The sequence below is a fragment of the Triticum urartu genome, chromosome 3A, assembly GCF_056163025.1.
Source record: "Triticum urartu cultivar PI428250 chromosome 3A, HENAU_Tu73, whole genome shotgun sequence".
NCBI classification, from domain to species: Eukaryota; Viridiplantae; Streptophyta; class Magnoliopsida; order Poales; family Poaceae; genus Triticum; species Triticum urartu.
Window position 1 is genome coordinate 387,775,435 of NC_141875.1, and position 20,343 is coordinate 387,795,777.

The 20,343-nt window shown below is 49.4% G+C and overlaps 1 pseudogene; it reads right to left on the minus strand.

The window, feature by feature from the left end:
• Positions 1–2,227: 2,227 nt before the first annotated feature.
• Positions 2,228–5,639, minus strand: LOC147979790 (uncharacterized; annotated as a pseudogene).
• Positions 5,640–20,343: the final 14,704 nt, after the last annotated feature.

Here is a 20,343-nt window from a genome sequence, read left to right on the forward strand (position 1 = left end):
TGACTGCTTTACGGGAGCCGGCTTCTTGGAGTCGGCCTTCTCATAGCCGGCTTCTTGGAGTCGGCCTTCTCATGAGGGCTAAAGTCGGACCGCCTTCCGAAAGCCGGCCTTGATCGCTGCTAGCTAGGGGAAGGCGGCCACATGTCTTGGATTCTTGAGAGCCGGGCGGGTTCGTAACTTTTTCAGAAGTGTCAGGGGAGGCCGGCTAGGCTACCCATGGCTATTTACTCCGACAGAGATCAAGAATTTCATAATTTACCGGATGAAGAAAGTCGGTTTTAGAAGGATCTACGTCATTGACGAGCAGTCAAAACAACATGTTCAGATTCGATCTAGATGAGTCAAGGTTCCGCAAGTTGCCAAACCAAGTCAAATCGCCCTGGCAATGGTCACGTTGGACAATGGAAAGTGTGGTTAACAATTAACAATGGAACCTATTTAGAAGGGTCTACGTCAGAGTCATATTCGTTAAATCCGGATTTACAGCCGATGAGATTTGAAGGATACGAGGGTTTGGCGTTTTATCTGCGCATCGCCGAGGCAAAGCGATCCGTCGAATCTGATTGTAGATCCTACTGCTACTTTGTGCGTGGACGACAAGTCAAACAAAAAATAGTTTTGCTAAAGCACATCTAGATGTGCCATAAGTATTGCACATCTAAGTCATATGTCATTGATCTTACATTAAGATTCGTATGAATATTTTCTTTTTTTTTCTTTTTTTATGCTTGATTCACTCACTTAAATATGCAATAATTAGAGCACATCTGAATGTGCCCTAGACACACCAAAAAAAAAACTACTCGGACGACCTCGCATCGAGCTGTTGCCTCTGCGTCACGCCTGGCTACCAGACCGCGACCGCCTCCACCTCGCTTTCCCGCTGCTATTCCCTAACATCACAACGGGAGATTACAAATCAATTGGCAAGTGCTTCTATACAAGCAGGCACGTATCAATCAAACAAGTACTACTGGACATATCAAGCAAAAGACTAAGATTGTCTACTACTCCATTCCTAAATACTTGTTTTTTTAGGCATTTCAACAAGTGACTACATACGGAGCAAAATGAGTGAATCTACACACTAAAATATATCTACATACATCCGTATGTAATAGTTATTTAAAATGTCTAAAAAGACAAATATTTAGAAACGGAGGAGGAAGTATTTCTCAATAGCCAGAGCCACGTTCGATGGGCTAGCAAGATTTAGATGGAAGAAAAGTCAAAATAGGAAAACGGGCCACTACCCAGAAGGGAACACAGACGTGGATCCATCGGACCGGCCGCGACCCGGAAGTGGAGACGGAGGCGAGCTCCGCTGCTGGATACATCGCCCTGACCCGCCTCCTGCTGCCGCCTTACCGTGGCCCGCCTCACCAGCGTCATCACTGCCGGCTTGTCTCGCGCTGGCACTGCCCCGTTCGCGCCGACTGCAACCTGCCTCGACCGGCGCAGCCTTGAGCCGGATCCTGCCTCACCGGGTCACCCTCGCAGCGCCCTGCGCCGCCGCGTGAGCCGGCGTTGAGTCGTCGTTCGCCGTCCGCGCCTTTCGCCGGCCACGCCTGTCTTCCACCCGCTGCTGCGCCGGATTGAGTCACCCCGACCTCACTTCAAGTCGCCGTCGGATCCCCTCCTTGCGCCTCTCCCTTGCTGCGAGAGCCGCCCCGTTGCCGTGAGTCGCCGTCAACGGAGAGCCGCTGTCCTGCGCTGAGCCGCTGTTCTCTGCCGCCATGGGATCGACCCGCCCAGCCAGGCCCTCCGCCTCTGAGCGCCTCCTCTGCCGCGCCGTGTTAGAGAGCCTTTACCACGGTCTCTCGCCTCTGCCATGGTCGGGTGCGTCCGCTATGAGCCGCTGTTGGCACACTACGTTCCGACCTTGAGCTGCCCGCGTCCACCGTGCGCCGCCACCGCCAAGTGGTTGACCAGCCGTTGAGGCCGTTCCCCGCACGCCTCTACGGAGGATGCACATCGAGCCGCCGGTCTTCGCTGGCCCTGCGCCCCTGCCCCTGCTCTCGAATCACGTTGGGTCACTGTACGGCGAACCGCCGGGCCTGTCTGAAACACACCTGTGAAGCTGAAACTGTTTTTTTTCAAGAGCACGCCAAGAGCGTGCCTTAATTTTATAAAAGAGAGCAGAAAAACAGTTTACAGGAGGCCTAGGGATGAATGTGAACAAACATCCCTAGCTAACACACCCACTCACCCCCTAGCTAACCTAGGCCTACTCTCTCACAAAAACTTCGAAAACCTCCTCCCCAAGGCCTGCCTCCTTCCACTCCTTCAACTCCCTAATAATAGCCGTAGCCAGATCTGGCCCAATCAACTGCAGGTTGGTCCTGTGGAAGACTCTCGCGTTTCGTTGTTTCCAAAGAGCCCAGATGACCGCAATAACGACCGTGTCGAAACCCCTCTTAGAGACCGTACTCCCTGTTGCTCTCTGCGTCAGCCACCAATCCAAGAGGTGATCATGCGCGTCCGGGATGGTTGCCTGCAGACCCAAAGTGTCAAACATGATATGCCACACCTCCCTAGCATACACGCACTGGACCAAGATGTGTTCCGCATTATCCTCCTCTTGGAGGCATGTATAGCAAGCCGAGGGCTGATCCTGCAAGCCATGCCTCGCTCGCCTATCCGAGGTCCAGATGCGATGTTGCACCGCCAGCCAAGTGAAAAGTTTGCACTTCAGCAGTGCCCAACTTTTCCATATACATGCGGCATACGGCACCAAAACCGCTCCGAAACAAAGCCGTTTGTAGGTCGACCTAGCCGTATAAAGGCCAGACGGATCTGCTGGCCACGAGAAGGAGTCCGGGCAGGAGGCGTCGCGCTGCACCGTGCTCATAGCCAAGTTGAGATGGATGAGCTGCATGTGATCTCCGAAGCTGAGCTCACCTGAAATGTCTAGCAGCCATCTCCCATTCTCCAAACCTTCCGCCACTGTTCTCCTGTTTCTTGTCCTCGTTTCCACCTTGGCATAAATGAATGGTGCAATATCTTTCGCCGAGAACCCATGGATCCATCGATCGCGCCAGAACAGGACCTTGACGCCGTCTCCCACCGAAATACTGACCAAGCTGTCAAACACCGAGGGCATCTTTGTCCACCATCATCGGCAGCCCTTGCCACGGCCTCTCGGGGTCCGTTCTTTGCAACCATTCCCATCTCACCCGCAGTGCGAGCCCTTGCAATTGCGAGTTTCGGACTCCTAGACCACCCAGGCAAGTAGGCTTACACACTGCGTCCCAAGCTATCAAACACTGCCCACCATTAGCCTTCTCCTTGCCGGCCCAGAAGAAACCCCTCATCCACTGATCAATCTCCTCCAACACCCATCCAGGAGCCTCCACGACCATGAAATGGTGAATAGGTTTTGCCGCAATAACCGATTTGACCAACACAAGCCTACCCGACCGATGCAACAACCCTCTTTGCCAAGCCGGTGCAAATTTTTTCGCATGATCCAACATAGGCTGCCACTCGGCCCGAGTAAGCTTCTTAATGGCCAATTGCAGCCCTAGATATCTACATGGAAAGGCTCCCATGCGGCACTGCAGCACCGATTCTACACGCTCCTTGTCAGCATCATCACCATGGATCATGATCGCCATTGATTTCTGATAGTTCACCTTCAAACCAGAGGCCTCCCCAAACACCGTAAGCATCGACCGAACAAGGTTGAGATCCAACTCCCGCGGCTTGACAAACAGGGCCACATCGTCAGCATAAATTGACACGGCCTGGTGAGGGGCAATGCCAGTGAAAGGACTCACAATGCCAAGGCTCGCAGCACGTATCATCAACTTAGACAACACATCCATGGCTATCACGAACAAATGTGGCGAGACTGGATCCCCCTGCCTTAAGCCTTTAACATGAACAAAGCTTCGTCCTGGCACCCCATTTACGATCACTTTTGTGCTGGCGGTCCGTAAAAGAATAGCAATCCACTGGCACCACTTATTTCCAAACCCTTTCCGTCACATGACCTCAAATAGAAATGGCCAGGCCACGGAATCAAATGCTCGTGAGATGTCAAGCTTCAAGAAGACACCCGCTTCCTTTCTAGCATAGATTTTCCTGGTGACTTGCCGAACCAGGAGGAAGTTATCATGCAAATGTCTCCCACAAATGAACGCAGACTGATTGGATTCAACGATCTCCCCCATTCTTCTCTGCGCGCGGTTTGCTAGCATCTTTGCAAACAACTTTGCAGCACTATGGGTTAAGCTAATGGGTCTGAAGTCTCCCACCTCCTCGGCCTCCGGCTTTTTTGGAATGAGCACGATGTGCGCTCGGTTCAATTTGCCAAAACCACGGCCATCACCTACGTAGAGCTTCATAAGCACAGCCATCACATCGTTTTTGATAATATGCCAAGACTTTTGATAAAAAGCCGTGCTAAACCCATCCGGTCCCGGAGCCCGATCCGGAGGCATCTCCTTGAGAGTGTTCCACACTTCCTCTTCCGTGAATATATCATCAAGCTCCGACAAATCAGTCCCTTCCAGACCAAGGAAGTCTAGATCAACCTCCCACTCCCAGGCAGTAGCATGCCCAAGGAGCCGCTCGTAAGCCTCCGAGAAAATCTCCTCCTTTCTTCCCTGATCCGTGATCAGCTCACCATTATGTCTAATGTGGGTCATAAAGTTTTTGCACCTCCGTCCATTCGCCACTACTTGGAAAAGTTTCGTGTTCGCATCCCCTTCTTTGATCCATCTGAGTCGCGATCTTTGCCTCTCTATCGTACGTTGGAGAGAGGCCAACCCCAACATAGCATGTTTTAAAGTTCTCCTCAACCATCTCTCCAACCAAGACAACACACTCGTCTCCATGGTTCTGTCCAACCGGATGATGACGTAATTGGCGATAGCAATTTGTATCTTTTTGTTTCCCGTGTTCCTCTGTCCCCAGGCTTGTAATGCCACCGCCGTATTCCTCAACAATGCATCCAATCTTTTAAACGGATCTATAATGTCCTCAGCGCACACCCACGCTTCCTGCACCACCTGCTCAAAACCCTCAAGCCTGGTCCAGTACAATTCAAACCTAAACCTCTTCTTGGCACAAAACGGAGCCGCCGTGGAAAGGTGAAGCGGGGCGTGGTCCGAGATGTTCGTGGATAAAGCTTGGAGTAAAACATCTGGGTAGTAGAGCTCCCAATCCACCGAAACCAGTACACGATCAATTTTGGTCATCACCACGTTCTCTCTCTCGTTAGACCACGTGAACCTCCTCCCGTGCATGTAAAGCTCTTTGAGCTCATTATTATCCACAAACGCCTTGAATATCCTCATCATGGATCTGTTGAGATTAGTGTTATTCTTCTCCTCTGCTCTTAATATCATATTAAAGTCCCCAAGGACCATCCATGGCCCCGGGAAAACATCTCTCCGATGCTGCAACTCCACCAGAAAATTAGTCTTCAACTCATCCCCTTGTGGGCCATAGACCACGGATAACCACCACTCCCATCCATCTTTGTTACGCACACGCCCCGTAAGGAAGTTAGAGTCCCAGGAGAAGTTATCAATCTCCATGAAAGAACTGTCCCACGCGAGCAAAATACCACCCCTCGTGTCGATCGCCGACAGGTAAGCAAAGCCATCAAACGATGGCCCAATACATTGCATCACCAAGTATTGATCCAGTACATGTAGCTTCGTCTCAAGGAGACACACCAAGTTCACTCTAGCATCTATTACAAACTCCCTTACCGCGTTTCTTTTAGCAGGGTTATTAAGACCCCTCACGTTCCAAGAGAGTATATTTGGATTCCAATCCATAGTAGACAAGGCACCCACCCTTCCTACCCACGACTAACTCAAGCCGCCCCCAAGACCACAGACGCGCTGGCACCCCTCTCATGCGCTGGTGGCATCTCCTTGCCAAACAGAGCCGTAATGACTCGGATATACTGCTCTCTTAGTGGTGACTCAAATAGTTCCGCAAGCTCCGCAATGTTATCATCATGCCCTTCCAAGTCCTCCGGCACGATGCCCAGCGCGCGCATTAGGACGTTCTCCGCTTGTGTTGCCTTCAACTTGGGTGGCTGGCCCCGCCGAGCACTTATCATAGCTCGCCGTGGTGTATACGACTCCGCTTCCGGTCGAAGTGAGGATTGCACCTCCAACAAGAGCGCTGGTGCAAGCTTCCTCACCAAAGCGTCGCAAAACCACTTAAGTTTGCCAAACGCAATGGCTTCCTGGGGAGTCATACCGCCATTCCTAGTCTCCTCCCGCTGGTGCATGTCTTCTGTAACGTCAGGAATCAGCTGCCCAGGCTCAAAATCATGGACGCCCGCCACTTGTCGCTGCGCCAACACCCCCTCCTCAGGACTAGCCACTTGTTGCTGCACAACCTCACATGCCAGAGTATCTATTCCAATCATTGTGCTATCCTGCCCAGGCAGCTGGAGTACTAATGATTGCATCCCTCCCAAGACCTCCTTGTCTCCACCTGCACCTTCCGGAGCCAGCGGATTGGCCTGCAGCCCGTCAGGCGACAAGGCCCCCTGATCCTCTGTGCCCAACCCAGTCATGCACTCCTCGTGTACCCGCGTCGCAGCCATGGGTTCCACCGACCCCTCAACCGCCACACGCTGTAGCTGCATCCCATCCTGAGGGGCCAACCCATCAGATTCCTTCACCCCCACCTCAGCAGCCGCCGACCCCACCTGCTCGGGCCGCGACTGGCTGAGTTGAAACGCGGGCCCACCGCTGTCGCGCACATCCACCAACCCAGCCACCTGCTGAGACGCCTCGGTGGGCCGCGTCTAGATATCCTGAATCACGGGTCCCCCACTGTCTAGCCCAACCACGAGCTCGCCCACCGGCTGAGCTAATTGAGTCATCGACAGCACCGGCGCCACCCCATTCGCGCCAGACGGGTTCGAATTTTGCAGTCCCACCTCGGTCTCCGCCTCGAACGTACCCGAGCCACCCAGACGGTCAAAAGCTGAGTGACGAATCGACAACCTGTCCCGAACTGTGGTAGGCCCACCTGTTGGCCCCACCTGAGGTACAAGAGCCATGGGAGGTATCATCCAGTCTGTCTTCTCCCTTGCGCCATGGACCACGCCGGCGTAAGTCCGGCCGGCCACCGATCCAACTCCACCGCCCGCGTAGTCGCCTCTGGCATCCCTAACTCCACGTTTCCAAACACATCGACGCGTAGTTCCCCCTCTGCCCATGTCCATGGGCGAATCTGGCATGCCACTCTGTCCGCTGCCCGACGAGCTGCCGCCAAGGAACCAGGGCTCCTCCCCCTCCGGGAAGGTGGTGACGGCGTCCAAATGAATGAGCACCTTGTACTGCAGGGTCTTCGGCTGGTACACATCCCTCTGCTCCTCCGGCTCCGGCACCGCCAGCCACCGCCTCGTGGGGATCGACTCCGGGTCAGCCATCCACGCAAGCAACTTGAAGGAGGCCAAGTCCGCCCTTGACGACGTTTCCGGTGCCACCGTCTCAATGAAGCATGAGCCACCCAGCAGACTCTCCACGACATCCAGCTCCCAGGCGTGCGGAGGAATGCCCTCTAACTCCAAGCTCACCCTGGTCCTCAATGCCGCAAAAACCGCCTGACTCTATCGGATCCATTGCCGAAACGAAAGCCTGCACCCATCAAGCTCGATCACTGGCCTCGCACCTACTCTGTTCCGGTCCTCCCTGCTAGCAAACACCACAAGAAAATCTTCTGGCTGGAACCGATGAACTGAGATTCTGTCCGCGGGATGCCCCTCCTAGTCAGCAGCGCTTGCCGGATCAGGTCCGCCGAGAGCCCCGACCTGTCGCCGCCCACAAACACCACCATAGCGTGCTGCAATCTGCCCTCAAGCTCAGCCATGGCCCCAGTCCTCCTAACCACACACAGCTCCGACGGGGACATCTCCAAATCCGCCTGCACCTCCAATCTAGGCCCCTCCTGGCGAAGCCCATCCATCGGCGGCGGCACCGACGAAAGCAGACGGCCGGGCGGAGAGGAAGACGACAGAGCACGCTGAGCGACCGCGCCCTGCCTCGACGAACCCGGTGCAGCAGCCGCGCCCAGGCCCGACACCCTCCTCGCCAACTTAGCGGCAGCATCCCGCCGGAGCTCCTCCACCGGCGACGGGCTGCGCGGCCGCTTGCACTGACTGGCGACATGCCCAAGCAGCCCGCACCGGAGGCAGACGACTTTGTTCATGCAGTCCTTCAAGAAGTGCCCTTTCTCCAAGCATTTGAAGCACCTGTCCCGCATCTCCGGCGTCACCTTCCTCCGAGGCGGCGAGCTGCGGCGCAACACCATCTCGGACAGCTCCGCCTCGCGACGGCGCTTCCAAAGCGACCGCTTTGAGGCAGGGGCTTCCTGCCACGGCGCAATCCTGCGCGACGGGGCAGCCACGGCCTCCACCCCCGGGCCCTCGCCAGCAGGCACCTCCGCCGCCGAGCCCTCCGACGCCGATGAGATGCCAAGGCCAGAGACGACCGGCCGCTCCCCATGGAATGACGACGACACAGAGCACGGGCTACTTGCCATGGTGGCCAAATCTAGGTCCGCAGGGGCCAGGCGACCAGCAGGGGGAAAAGGGGAAGCCCACACCGGAGCGACTGACGACAGGGGAACGGTGGCCGCCGGAGCCGGAGCGGCTGGCGGCGGGTGGGTGGACGCCGGCGTCGGAGTGACGCACGGCGGGGGAGCCAAGGAGAGGCGGGGGAGCCAAGGAGGATGCGCAGCCCGCAATTCAATGACGAAAAATCTGAAGTGAAGCTGAAACTGTGAAAGGTCATCATTTGGGGACACAACGATGGGTTGTTAATATTATTAAGGAAAAGCTACGTGATGGCCCGTATTTTAGGCCAAGAGATATGGCTTGTGATCTCCAAGTGGAGTATGGACTGTCCCTAAATTACTCACAGGCTTGACGTGGAAGATCAATTGTTCAGAGAGAATTTTATGACACGTATAAAGAGCCATGCATCCAGTTACTAATGGAGAAAAATGGATTACGAAGCAAAGTACCATCGGTGTTGCCTGACAGTCATGATGGATATTGCATGGATTTTCTTATTGAAGCATTTAAAGGGTAATTGGACGGTGAGTGGACTGAAGAAGCACGAGATGCTATGGTTGAACTGGGATGTATTTTCATGCCAACGTGTGCTGCCGAAGCTGGTCCACGCCCGTACATCCGCGTCGGGATTCCTCCAGAGAGCTTCTGCTCGCTTCACCTGCCTCGGACCCGCCGCTCTAAGCACTGGGTCATCGAGCACCGCCTCCGCTGTGTTGACCTGCCTTGTTGCTCGCTTCCGCGGCCTTCTGCTAAGGACCCGCTGCTGTCGTCGTGGTTACGCCCCAGGTCGCCGGTTTACCTGAGCCGCCATGGCTAATTGAATCGCCGGTCTGCTTGAGCCGCCAGGGGTTATATTGAGTTGCCTATCTGCCTAAATTGCCTCTGTCATGTTGAAAGGGATCATCTATGAATGAATCAGGTGATATCTTTCTAAATATATTTTATTGGCACATGTTATTTTTGTCAAAAACAAATTACTTTGATTTTTATATTCTTATATACAGGATCATTATTCATTACAAAATGTGGTTTATACCACGGGTATGGAGCACGGGTTGATAATATCCCGCCTGGCGATAGTCCAAGACATATTACATGATGAATGGACGCATACAAGTCGCCGCTCTTGCGGCCCGGTCTACATCGACTTGCCGGGATCGCGTTTGGTCGCTGTTCAATGGACGTGCACAAAGTCGCCGCCTCTGCGGACCCGGTCTACGTTAACTCGCCCGTCCGTGCCGGTTTACGACACCAGTGCCGATTTTCCGCGTCCGCACTGGCTTACAGTGTCGTGGCCGATTCATTTATCTGTGCCGCCTCTGATGTTGCGGTCATCCTTGTCGTCCGTCTCTCGCGGCCTGGTCTACATCAACATACCTGGCCGCACCTGTCTGCATGAGCTGTTTATTGGGTATGAGCAAGTCACAGCTTGGGTAGCCCGGTTTTCTTTCAAAGTGGAGGCAAATTATCATAAACTGCCGTTTGCACTGGATGGCTCAATGCGCAGGCGCACAAGTCGCCGCCACTATAGTTTTGGTTAAACTTCAAATCGCCAGTTGGAAGGAACCATTGGTCGAGTTGCTGACACGGCTCGTATGGGATCATTTATAACCCGCCGCAGTCACCTCAACTTTTTGTGGATTCACCTCGCGTTATTAACATCAATGATATACACCTTCTGCTATGATCAAACACGGAGAATCTCAAGCCAACTCCTCGAGTCACCTTGAGACTCGGGGGCTACAATGATATGATTCAGCTATATGCCAGTTTTTCAGTGAAGTCAAGAACCCCAGGACATTGGAGAGAAAGATAACTCGGTCCCAGCGGCTACTGTTATATTGATGAAAATTTAAAGGCCGTCAGAAATATTCCGGCTCACAATGATGCTTCCGGTTTACAGTCCGGTTTAAGGGGAATCCCGTCTCCCACACAGCGCTGAAGCCCTTAGTATCTGGTTCAAATCCGGTTTAAGAGGAAACTATCCCTTGCAAATCTCTGAAGCTCTCAAATCCGGTTTAAAAATGTCCGGTTCAAAAAGGAATTAACTTCTCGCAAGTTCGAGTTTAAGGGCCGTCAGAAAATTTCCGGCTGAAAATGAAGATTCCGGTTTAAAATCCGGTTCAAGGGAAAGATGTCTCCTACAAAGCTTTGAAGCTCCCAATATCCGGTTCAAAATCCCGGTTCAAGAAAGATTTTATCTCTTGCAAAAAGTTAAAGGGTGCCAAAGAGGACCTGCTGCCATGATGCGCGGTTCAAACATGGGTATGATGCCTTATTGGCTTATCATATTATTGATCACTTGGGGGCTTGGTCGTATCCGAACCATAGCTACACCTCTTGATCGACGCAATGCCACAATATCACTTGGGGGCTTGGTCGCGTCCGAACCATAGCAACGCCATTTGGTAGGCGAAAAGCCACAGCATCACTTGGGGACTTGGTCATGTCTGAACCATAGTCACGCCTCTTGATCAGCCTAGTGCCACATCATCACTTGGGGGCTTTGGTCGAACCCGAACCATCGCTACACCTCTTGATCGGCGTAATGCCAACGCATCATTTGGGGACCTGGCTGACTCGAACCATAGCTACGCCTGTTGGGGGCTTGGTCGTGTCCGACCATGGTAATGCCTCTTGATCGGCTTAAAGCCTCATTTGCAAATGATTTATCTTTGCCTTTGCTTGAATTCTGTTATTTTTTGCTAAAGACCTTTTACTTCTGTTGTGTTTTAAAACCGACATTGTTAATCCGGTTCGACTGTCAATTACAAATTGGCGGAACACGGTCAAATCTTAATCCGGAGACTATCTGCCCTGTTTGATTTTATGTTACCATCTTATTATGGAGTAAACCGGTGTTCATTAACCCGGCTTGACTTTCAACTACAAGTTGTCAGTACATGACTAATTATAATCCGACGATTATTAACCTGGTCTGGGTTCGACTATAAGTCGCCAGTATTATATATGGTTAATCCGGTGTTTATCACAACCCGGTACGGTTTATCATAAACCGGCACAATATGGAAGGAGTTATCAGTACTCAAAATTTGGGTTATTACCTTTACTACAAAAAAGTTGGTAAACCAACGATGTGATTCAATGTCATAGGTATGATATATTTCATATTTGATTATTCTTAAGTGTAGCCTTGGTTATCAACCCAGGTTATATGTTGGGCATTATGACCCGTCCGGCGGTAAACCACCAGGACACTTTAAACTTGTTGTATGCAGAAACAGGTTGAATAAAGTATGATGATAAATTATCCGGTGTTTATTAAACCGGCCTGGCTTTCGATTATATGTCGCCAGTATGATGATAAATTATCCGGTGTTTATTAAACCGGCCTGGCTTTAAGACAATAAGTCGCCAGTATATGATGAGAAATTATCCGGTGTTTATTAAACCGACCTGGCTTTGGACTATAAGTCGCCAGCATATATTTGGATTGCGCCATTGGAATCATGCGCTTATAAATCATTGGATTATATTATTCAAATAGCAAACATGGCTGGATTTTTATTATGGTTATTAATATTATGATTGAGGTTTTCAAAGTTGCTTTAGCGCAATGGATATGAATATGATTTATTCTGCAATGGAAGGAATAAAGTCCCAAGTCACTGCAGGCTTACGACCCGGCACTTGGGGGCTACATTATTCAAAGTTGAGATTATATCAAATATGCAAGTCTCATGTCGCTGCGAGCATGCACGATGACACTTGGGGGCTAATGCAAAGTCATTTTTTGCTCATCTTATTGAAGACCCGACTCATCATATCATAATGAGCCGGCCCTTGGGGGCTACCAATTGCTCCTGTCAACAATGATCATATCTACAAAGTCCCTGCTCATTATTGCATAATGACCCGGCCCTTGGGGGCTACACGTTGCTGTTCAAATCTATATGATCATATCTACAAAGTCCCTGCTCATTATTGCATAATGACCTGGCCCTTGGGGGCTACATTGGTTGAAGTTTTTATGAGTATAAGGCAATTACAAGTCCCGGGTTGCTGCAAGCATAACAACCCGACACTTGGATGCTACATATGTGGAATATTCAGTTGTGACTAGTAACTGAGATGAACAATCTGGATTTCTTCAAGGTTGCAACATTTATATTGACACAAGTCTTAAGCTATCATTATGTTCTCCTCTTAAGACTTGGGGGCTACAGGTAATATGCATATAAAGGAGGAACATCTTCAAATTCTCAGTTTTTGGCAAATCAGGAAGATTAATTGTGTGATCCGGCGTTGGCAACAATCATAACCCGGCGTCTATAAATGGTCATAATTCGGGATCATCAGTTTTTATAGCCCGGCCATTTTGGTAATGTTAAACCGACAAGTTTTTACATCTTCAAACCGGCTGAATATCAGATGAATATTTCAAGACCAATATTTCTTAAACCGGCGCTTTGGAAGCCGACTCAAGTGGATTATTCTTCACAATATTTTTCTGTGAGAAACCAATGTCAGCAAATTGAGTATGACGCTAGCTTATTGACCTGGATTTTCTAGAAGGAGGAAATGACAAGGACTTAAGGATGATCAGGTGCCGGTCTACAAGAATTCTTAACCCGGAGCACAACCTGTCAAGTTTGTTCTTGTGTTTATTTTATAGGATTAGTTTAACATGGATAAATCCAAATTAAACTGGGGGCTAATGTCGGGGATATACCCCGTGGCGTAAACCGGCCGGAAGTATAACCTGGCCGGACTGGACGACTCACTGGTAACCCGCCCGGAGCTTGGCGGTTCATGGGCTACCCGCCCGGTCTTGGCGATTCATTAGTAACCCGGCGGGCGGATCAGATGGATGATGAGGCCCATGGCCCAGAAGGCCGGTTTATGAGGAAAGCACAAGGAATATTCCCTTACAAAGGAAGCAAGACTAGGACTCCACTTGTAATAGAGTAATCCTAATCCAACTAGGACTAGTCATGTAAACCGCCCCTTCAACATATATAAGGAGGGGCAGGTGTAACGCCCTCGATGCGGCTATATCTCCCACGTGTCGAAGCACGACTTAGAGGCATAACCGCATTGAAAGCAATGTCGCAAGTGAGGTAATCTTTGCAAACAACCCATGTAATACAATAAGGGAAAAGAGATACATAGTTGGCTTACAATCGCCACTTCACACAATACATGAATAAAGCATTACATCATCCAGTTACACACAAGGTCCGACTACGAAACCAAAATAAAAGAAGACTACCCCAAATGCTACACAGATCCCTGATCGTCCCGACTGGGCTCCACTACTGATCAACTAGAACGAAACAACAGGAAGGACAAGATCTTCATCGAGCTCCTCCTTGAGCTTGGTTGCGTCGTCTGCACGGACTCATCGGCACCTGCAAGCTGGTTTTGGAAGTATCTGTGAGCCACGGGACTCAGCAATCTCGCACCCTCCTGATCAAGACTATTTAAGCTTATGGGAAAGGTAAAGGTATGAGGTGGAGCTGCAGCAAGCGACTAGCATATATGGTGGCTAAACATATGCAAATGAGAGCGAGGAGAGAAGGCAAAGCACGATCGTGAAACTGTGATCAAGAAGTGATCCTAGAACAACCTACGTCAAGCATAACTCCAACACCGTGTTCACTTTCCGGACTCCGCCGGAAAGAGACCATCATGGTTACACACGCGGTTGATGTATTTTAATTAACGTTAACTTCAGGTTTTCTACAACTGGACATTAACAAATTCCCATCTGCCCATAACCGCGGGCATGGCTTTCGAAAGTTCAAATCCCTGCAGGGGTGTCCCAACTTAGCCCATGCCAAGCTCTCACGGTCAACGAAGGATATTCCTTCTAGCGGGAAGACCCGATCAGACTCGGAATCCCGGTTACAAGACATTTCGACAATGGTAAAACAAGACCAGCAAAGCTGCCTGATGCGCCGACATCCTGATGGGAGCTGCACATATCTCGTTCTCAGGGCAACACCGGATGAGACATCCTACGAGTAAAACCATCCCTCAAGTTTCCCCGAGGTGGCCCCGCAGTCTACTCAGTTCGGACCAACACTTAGACAAGCACTGGCCCGGGGGGGGGGGTTAAAATAAAGATGACCCTTGGGCTGGGCTAACGCAAGGGAAAAAGGCTAGGTGGCGAAGGATAAAACCAAGGTTGGGCCTTGCTGGAGGAGTTTTATTCAAGGCGAACTGTCAAGGAGTTCCCATTATAACCCAACCGCGTAAGGAACGCAAAATCCGGGAACATAACACCGATATGACGGAAACTAGGGCGGCAAGAGTGGAACAAAACACCAGGCATAAGGCCGAGCCTTCCACCCTTTACCAAGTATATAGATGCATTAATTAAATAAGATATATTGTGATATCCCAACAAGTAAACATGTTCCAACAAGGAACAACATCTCCATGTTCCAACAAGGAACAAACTTCAATCTTCACCTGCAACTAACGATGCTATAAGAGGGGCTGAGCAAAGCGGTAACATAGCCAAACAACGGTTTGCTAGGACAAGGTGGGTTAGAGGCTTGGTTCAACAATATAGGAGGCATGATAAGCAAGTGGTAGGTATCGCAGCATAGGCATAGCAAAAGAGCGAGCAACTAGCAAACAAAGATAGAAGTGATTTCGAGGGTATGGTCATCTTGCCTGAAATCCCGCAAGGAAGAAGAACGAGTCCCTGAAGAAGACAAACGGACATAGACAAATGAATCCTCACAACACAACGTTACCGGAACCAACCCGAAGAAGCAACATGGGAAAGAAGCACACAACATAGTAAACAACCAACACATGAACATGATATGATATGCGGGATGCGGTATGCGATGCATATGCATGATTTGACAAGGAAAGAAAGAACCTGGCCTCAACTTGGAAATCTAAGTGTGCCACTGGAAAGGTGAGGAGAAATCGTTTGAAAACGATATAAAGAACACCGGAATCGGAGTCACGGTTTGGAAATGGCAAGCAATTCAAATATGGCACCGGTCTGCGATATATAGCAAGTAGCCATCTAAATGCAACAAGATGAACATGCTACAACACTCAAACATGGCAACAAAATACATGGCAGGGATCCATTCATGATGCTTAACAAAAGATGAACACTGAGCTACGGCCAATTCATCCATTAACAGGTTCGAACAAGCATGGCAAAAATGCATTTGGCAAACAGATTTCAGACTTGGTGAAATTAACACTTGTCTGGAATTTCAGATCAGATAGCACTCTTTGGAGCATGAAAACTATATGCTACAGGACCTGAACATGGCAAAGTAAAGCATGGCATGGAGCTACTCAAAGAGCTTAACAAAAGTCCCTTAGTGACCTTGAGCCAAAAGGGATCAGAAAATACATTTGCAAGCATGTGAACATGGCAAAAACATAATCAGACTCTCAGACTTAGTGAAAAACTGGAACATGCAAATCAGATATCAAGTAGGCATGTTTATGAGCTCGATGCACTCACTACAGAGCAAGGCATGACAATCTAAGCATGCACCCATCAATAATACACATTATACAAGCTAGACATGGCAAGAACAATAACATAGCATGCACGGATCAACTACAACATCCTTAGCAAAATCGCTAACAAGTAGATAATCTGCCCAGATTCACGAAAATAGCAAAAGTAGGGCTCGATGACTCAAGCTAGGGTGCTCCATAATTGCAAACAAAGACATGGATGGATAGAGCACTACAAGATTAACAAAACATACTTACTGATCATCCTCAAAAGAGGTACGGATCACTAGGAAACAACATGAACATATGGCATAATGAGATAAACAGATCAAGGACTTAGTGGAAATGCTATGTCCCTAAAATCAGCATTAACGAATGCACCACTTTGCAAGTTTGTGCTAGTCACCACACACATCACAAAAATACATGGGTTGCACCTTTGGAAAGATGACAAAACATATAAAAAACACATGTAGAGCTCAGGGGCATATCATGCACACAATAATCATGGCAAAAATGACAAATATCTAATTGGAGCAGCAGATCTGACAATTATCCCAAATAGCATTCTTCCAACAACATTTCGGGCATCAAGATGAACTCAAATGGAAATGATGCAATGAGATTAAATGATGTGCTCTCTGAGACGAACATTTTGATATGCTACACGCCCAAAACAGAGTTACGGATGCAAAGTTATAGCATGATGAACATGGGCAGTTGAAACATGGCAATCTCGGGGACTTCATCATGGTCGATCCGGCCATGCCCGCGGGCGTCATCGACCTCAATGTCACATCGGGCTATAGTGGCGTTGGCCAGCCGTCCGATGGAGCACAAAGGAAGCAGCCCAGACCGTTCACTTCAGCTCACATGGTCGGCGCCCGCAAGCCGTTCGACGAAATGCCATAGTCGACGCCGTCGACAACGACCCTTACTACGTCTCGTTCATGCCGAATGTCATCTTCGAGGGTCGTGGTGAGGCGTTCCACGTCGACGGCCAATAGAAAGCTTTTGATCCCGACGTGACCCAAAGCTAGGATGGCCGTGGTACCTATGATGACAATTAGTTCACCAGCCATGATGATGGTGATGAGGACGACCATTGCAACTCGTGGCATGAAGATTATGACTTGTATTAGCCATTGTTGTTTATCGAGGAGCTCACCCAAAAGGCCGAAGCACAAAAGAGGAGGAAGAGCATTCACATGGGATCATATAGCCAAGCTGAGGACACTTTGATTTGCGAGAGTTGTAAGGAAATCGGCCAAGATCCAATCAAAGGTGTCGAGCAAAAAGGAGCCATCTTTTGGACAAGAGTTCACAAGAACTTTCATGAGCAAAGAAAGTTTGGCCCCTACCAATTCACAAGCACCCGCGACATCAATTCAATCCAAAAGAGGTGGGGATTCATTCAACAAGAGTGCAACAAATATTGTGTCACGCCTGAGAGCGTCAAAGCCCGTCCCGTGAGCGGCCTAGGCCTTGGTAACTTGGTATGAACCTCTTCCTTTTTCATCATGTGTCCATTCATATTGGCATGCCATTTAAGTTTCATGCATTGTATGTGCTTCCATGTTACAGTTGTGGCCGCATGTTTGATTGTGTAGGAATTCCAATCTTTGGAAGCCTTCAAGGCCCGGCACAAAGACAAGCCATTCACTCTCATGCGTTGTTGGGTGCTCATCAAAGATTGCCCGAAGTTAAAAGACCAATATAACGCTCTTAATAAGAAGAAAGGAGGGAAGGCAGCCGTGGCAGATGAGGTAGACTTGCTTAAGAGGCCGAGGGGCACAAAAAACTCGAAGGTCGACGAGAAGCGTGATGCATCGTTGATGTCGCTTGAAGCTACATCGGTATTTCCCCAAAGAGGAAGGGATGATGCAGCACAGTGGCGGTAGGTATTTCCCTGAGATATGAAACCAAGGTTATCGAACTAGTAGGAGAACCAAGCAACACAACGTAAACAACACCTACACACAAATAACAACTACTCGCAACCCGACGTGTAAAAGGGTTTGTCAACCCCTTTCAGTTAGCAGAGACAAAAATTGGCACGTGGACGGGAGATAGATCGAACGCCAAATAAAATAAAGTGCAACAAGGTATTTTTGTATTTTTCATTTAATAGATCTGAAAATAAAAGCAAAGGAAAAGTAGATCGCAAAGGAAAATAATATGAAAAAGAGACCCGGGGACTGTAGGTTTCCCTAGTGGCTTCTCTCGAGAAAAATAGCAAACGGTGGGTAAACAAATTACTGTTGGGTAATTGATAGCACTTCAAATAATCATGATGATATCCAGGCAATGATCATTATATAGGCATCACGTCCAAGATTAGTAGACCGATTCCTGCCTGCATCTACTACTATTACTCCACACATCGACCGCTATCCAGCATGCATCTAGTGTATTAAGTTCATGGAGAAACAGAGTAATGCAATAAGAACGATGACATGATGTAGACAAGATCTATCTATGTAGAGATAGACCCCATCATTTTATCCTTAGTAGCAATGATACATACGTGTCGGTTCCCCTTCTGTCACTGGGATCAAGCACCGTAAGATCGAACCCACTACAAAGCACCTCTTCCCATTGCAACATAAATAGATCAAGTTGGCCAAACAAAACCCAAACATCAGAGAAGAAATACGAGGCTATAAGCAATCATGCATATAAGAGATCAAAGAAACTCAAATAACTTTCATGGATATAAAAAGATAGATCTAATCATAAACTCAAAGTTCATCTGATCCCAACAAACACACCGCAAAAAGAGTTACATCATATGGATCTCCAAGAGACCATTGTATTGAGAATCAAACGAGAGAGAGGAAGACATCTAGCTACTAACTACGGACCCGAAGGTCTACAAAGAACTACGCACACATCATCGGAGAGGCACCAATGGTAGTGGTGAACCCCTCTGTGATGGTGTCTAGATTGGATCTGGTGGTTCTGGACTCTGCGGCGGCTGGAATTGATTTTCGTTGACTCCCCTAGGGTTTATGGAATATTGGGGGTATTTATAGAGAAAAGATGCGGTCAGGGGGGCACCCGAGGTAGGCACAACCCACCAGGGCGCGCTTGGGCCTCCAGGCGCGCCCTGGTGGGTTGTGCTCCCCTCGGAGCACTCCCTAGGTGCTGCCTTGGCCCATTAGGTGTCTTCTGGTCCATAAAAAATCTACGTAAAGTTTTGTTGCATTTGGACTCCGTTTGGTATTGATTTCCTGCGATGTAAAAAACATGCAGAAAACAGCAACTAGCACTTGGCACTACGTCAATAGGTTAGTACCAAAAAATGATATAAAATGATTATAAAACATCCAAGATTCATACTATAAAAGCATGGAACAATAAAAAATTATAGATACGTTGGAGACATATCAATCGTCCATTGCCTTGCAAGGAACTTTGGAGGAAATGATGAGAAAAAGGATGTGAGGGAGGAGAGGAAGTCCAAAGGGAAGGAGGAGCAAAAGAAGATATATCTAGATCTCCAAGCGAAGAATCTTGACATGGAGGAGGCCGTGAAGAGGAGGAAGCTTGACATCGAAAAGGCCACTCAACTCAAGAAGCTAGAGATCAAGGCCACCAATGCCGACATGAAAGCCAAGGAGGTGGCACTCGCATTGATGAGCGTCAACAAGAACAACATGTCACCAGAGAGGAAGGCTTGGTTCGTGAACCAGCAGAAGGAGATGTTCACCAGTGACGGCCTGAACTAGGTGAGACCTCGGCTGCGATGGCGGTCCATTTTGAAGGCTGGCTGGTGTGCCAGCCGTTGGCTTTGTTGTCGGCGACAAAACTTGTCCATTTTGAAGGCTGGCTGGTGTGCCGGCCGCTGGCTTTGTTGCCAACGCCAAAACTTGTCCATTTTGAAGGCTGGCTAGTGTGTCGGCCGCTGGCTTTGTTGTCGGTGCCAAACTTGGGGTGGCCATTCTGTAGGCCACTAGCTTTTGTTGCCCGCCAGCATGATCTAGTGTGAACACAGCCGCTGCCGTGAACTATGGTCATTGCCATTTAGCTACATCTTTTTGTTTGCATGCACAACGGATGAGATGCAGCCAAAAGGAGGTCGTGCGTTGGGCGCACAGCCGCCGCATCCACAAATCCGGGCGGGCACGACCGCATTGCCACCCCCAAGCGGACGAAATGGGCGTCCATTTGGGGTCGTGCGCTGGAGTTGCCGTGAGTATAGAGTTTGTGGTGCATATGTCCACAAGGTACATATCATCTTTCATCAGATTGACCCCCATAGAAATTTATATATAGATCTTAAGATTCTCAGTATGAAAATCTCTAGCAAATATATA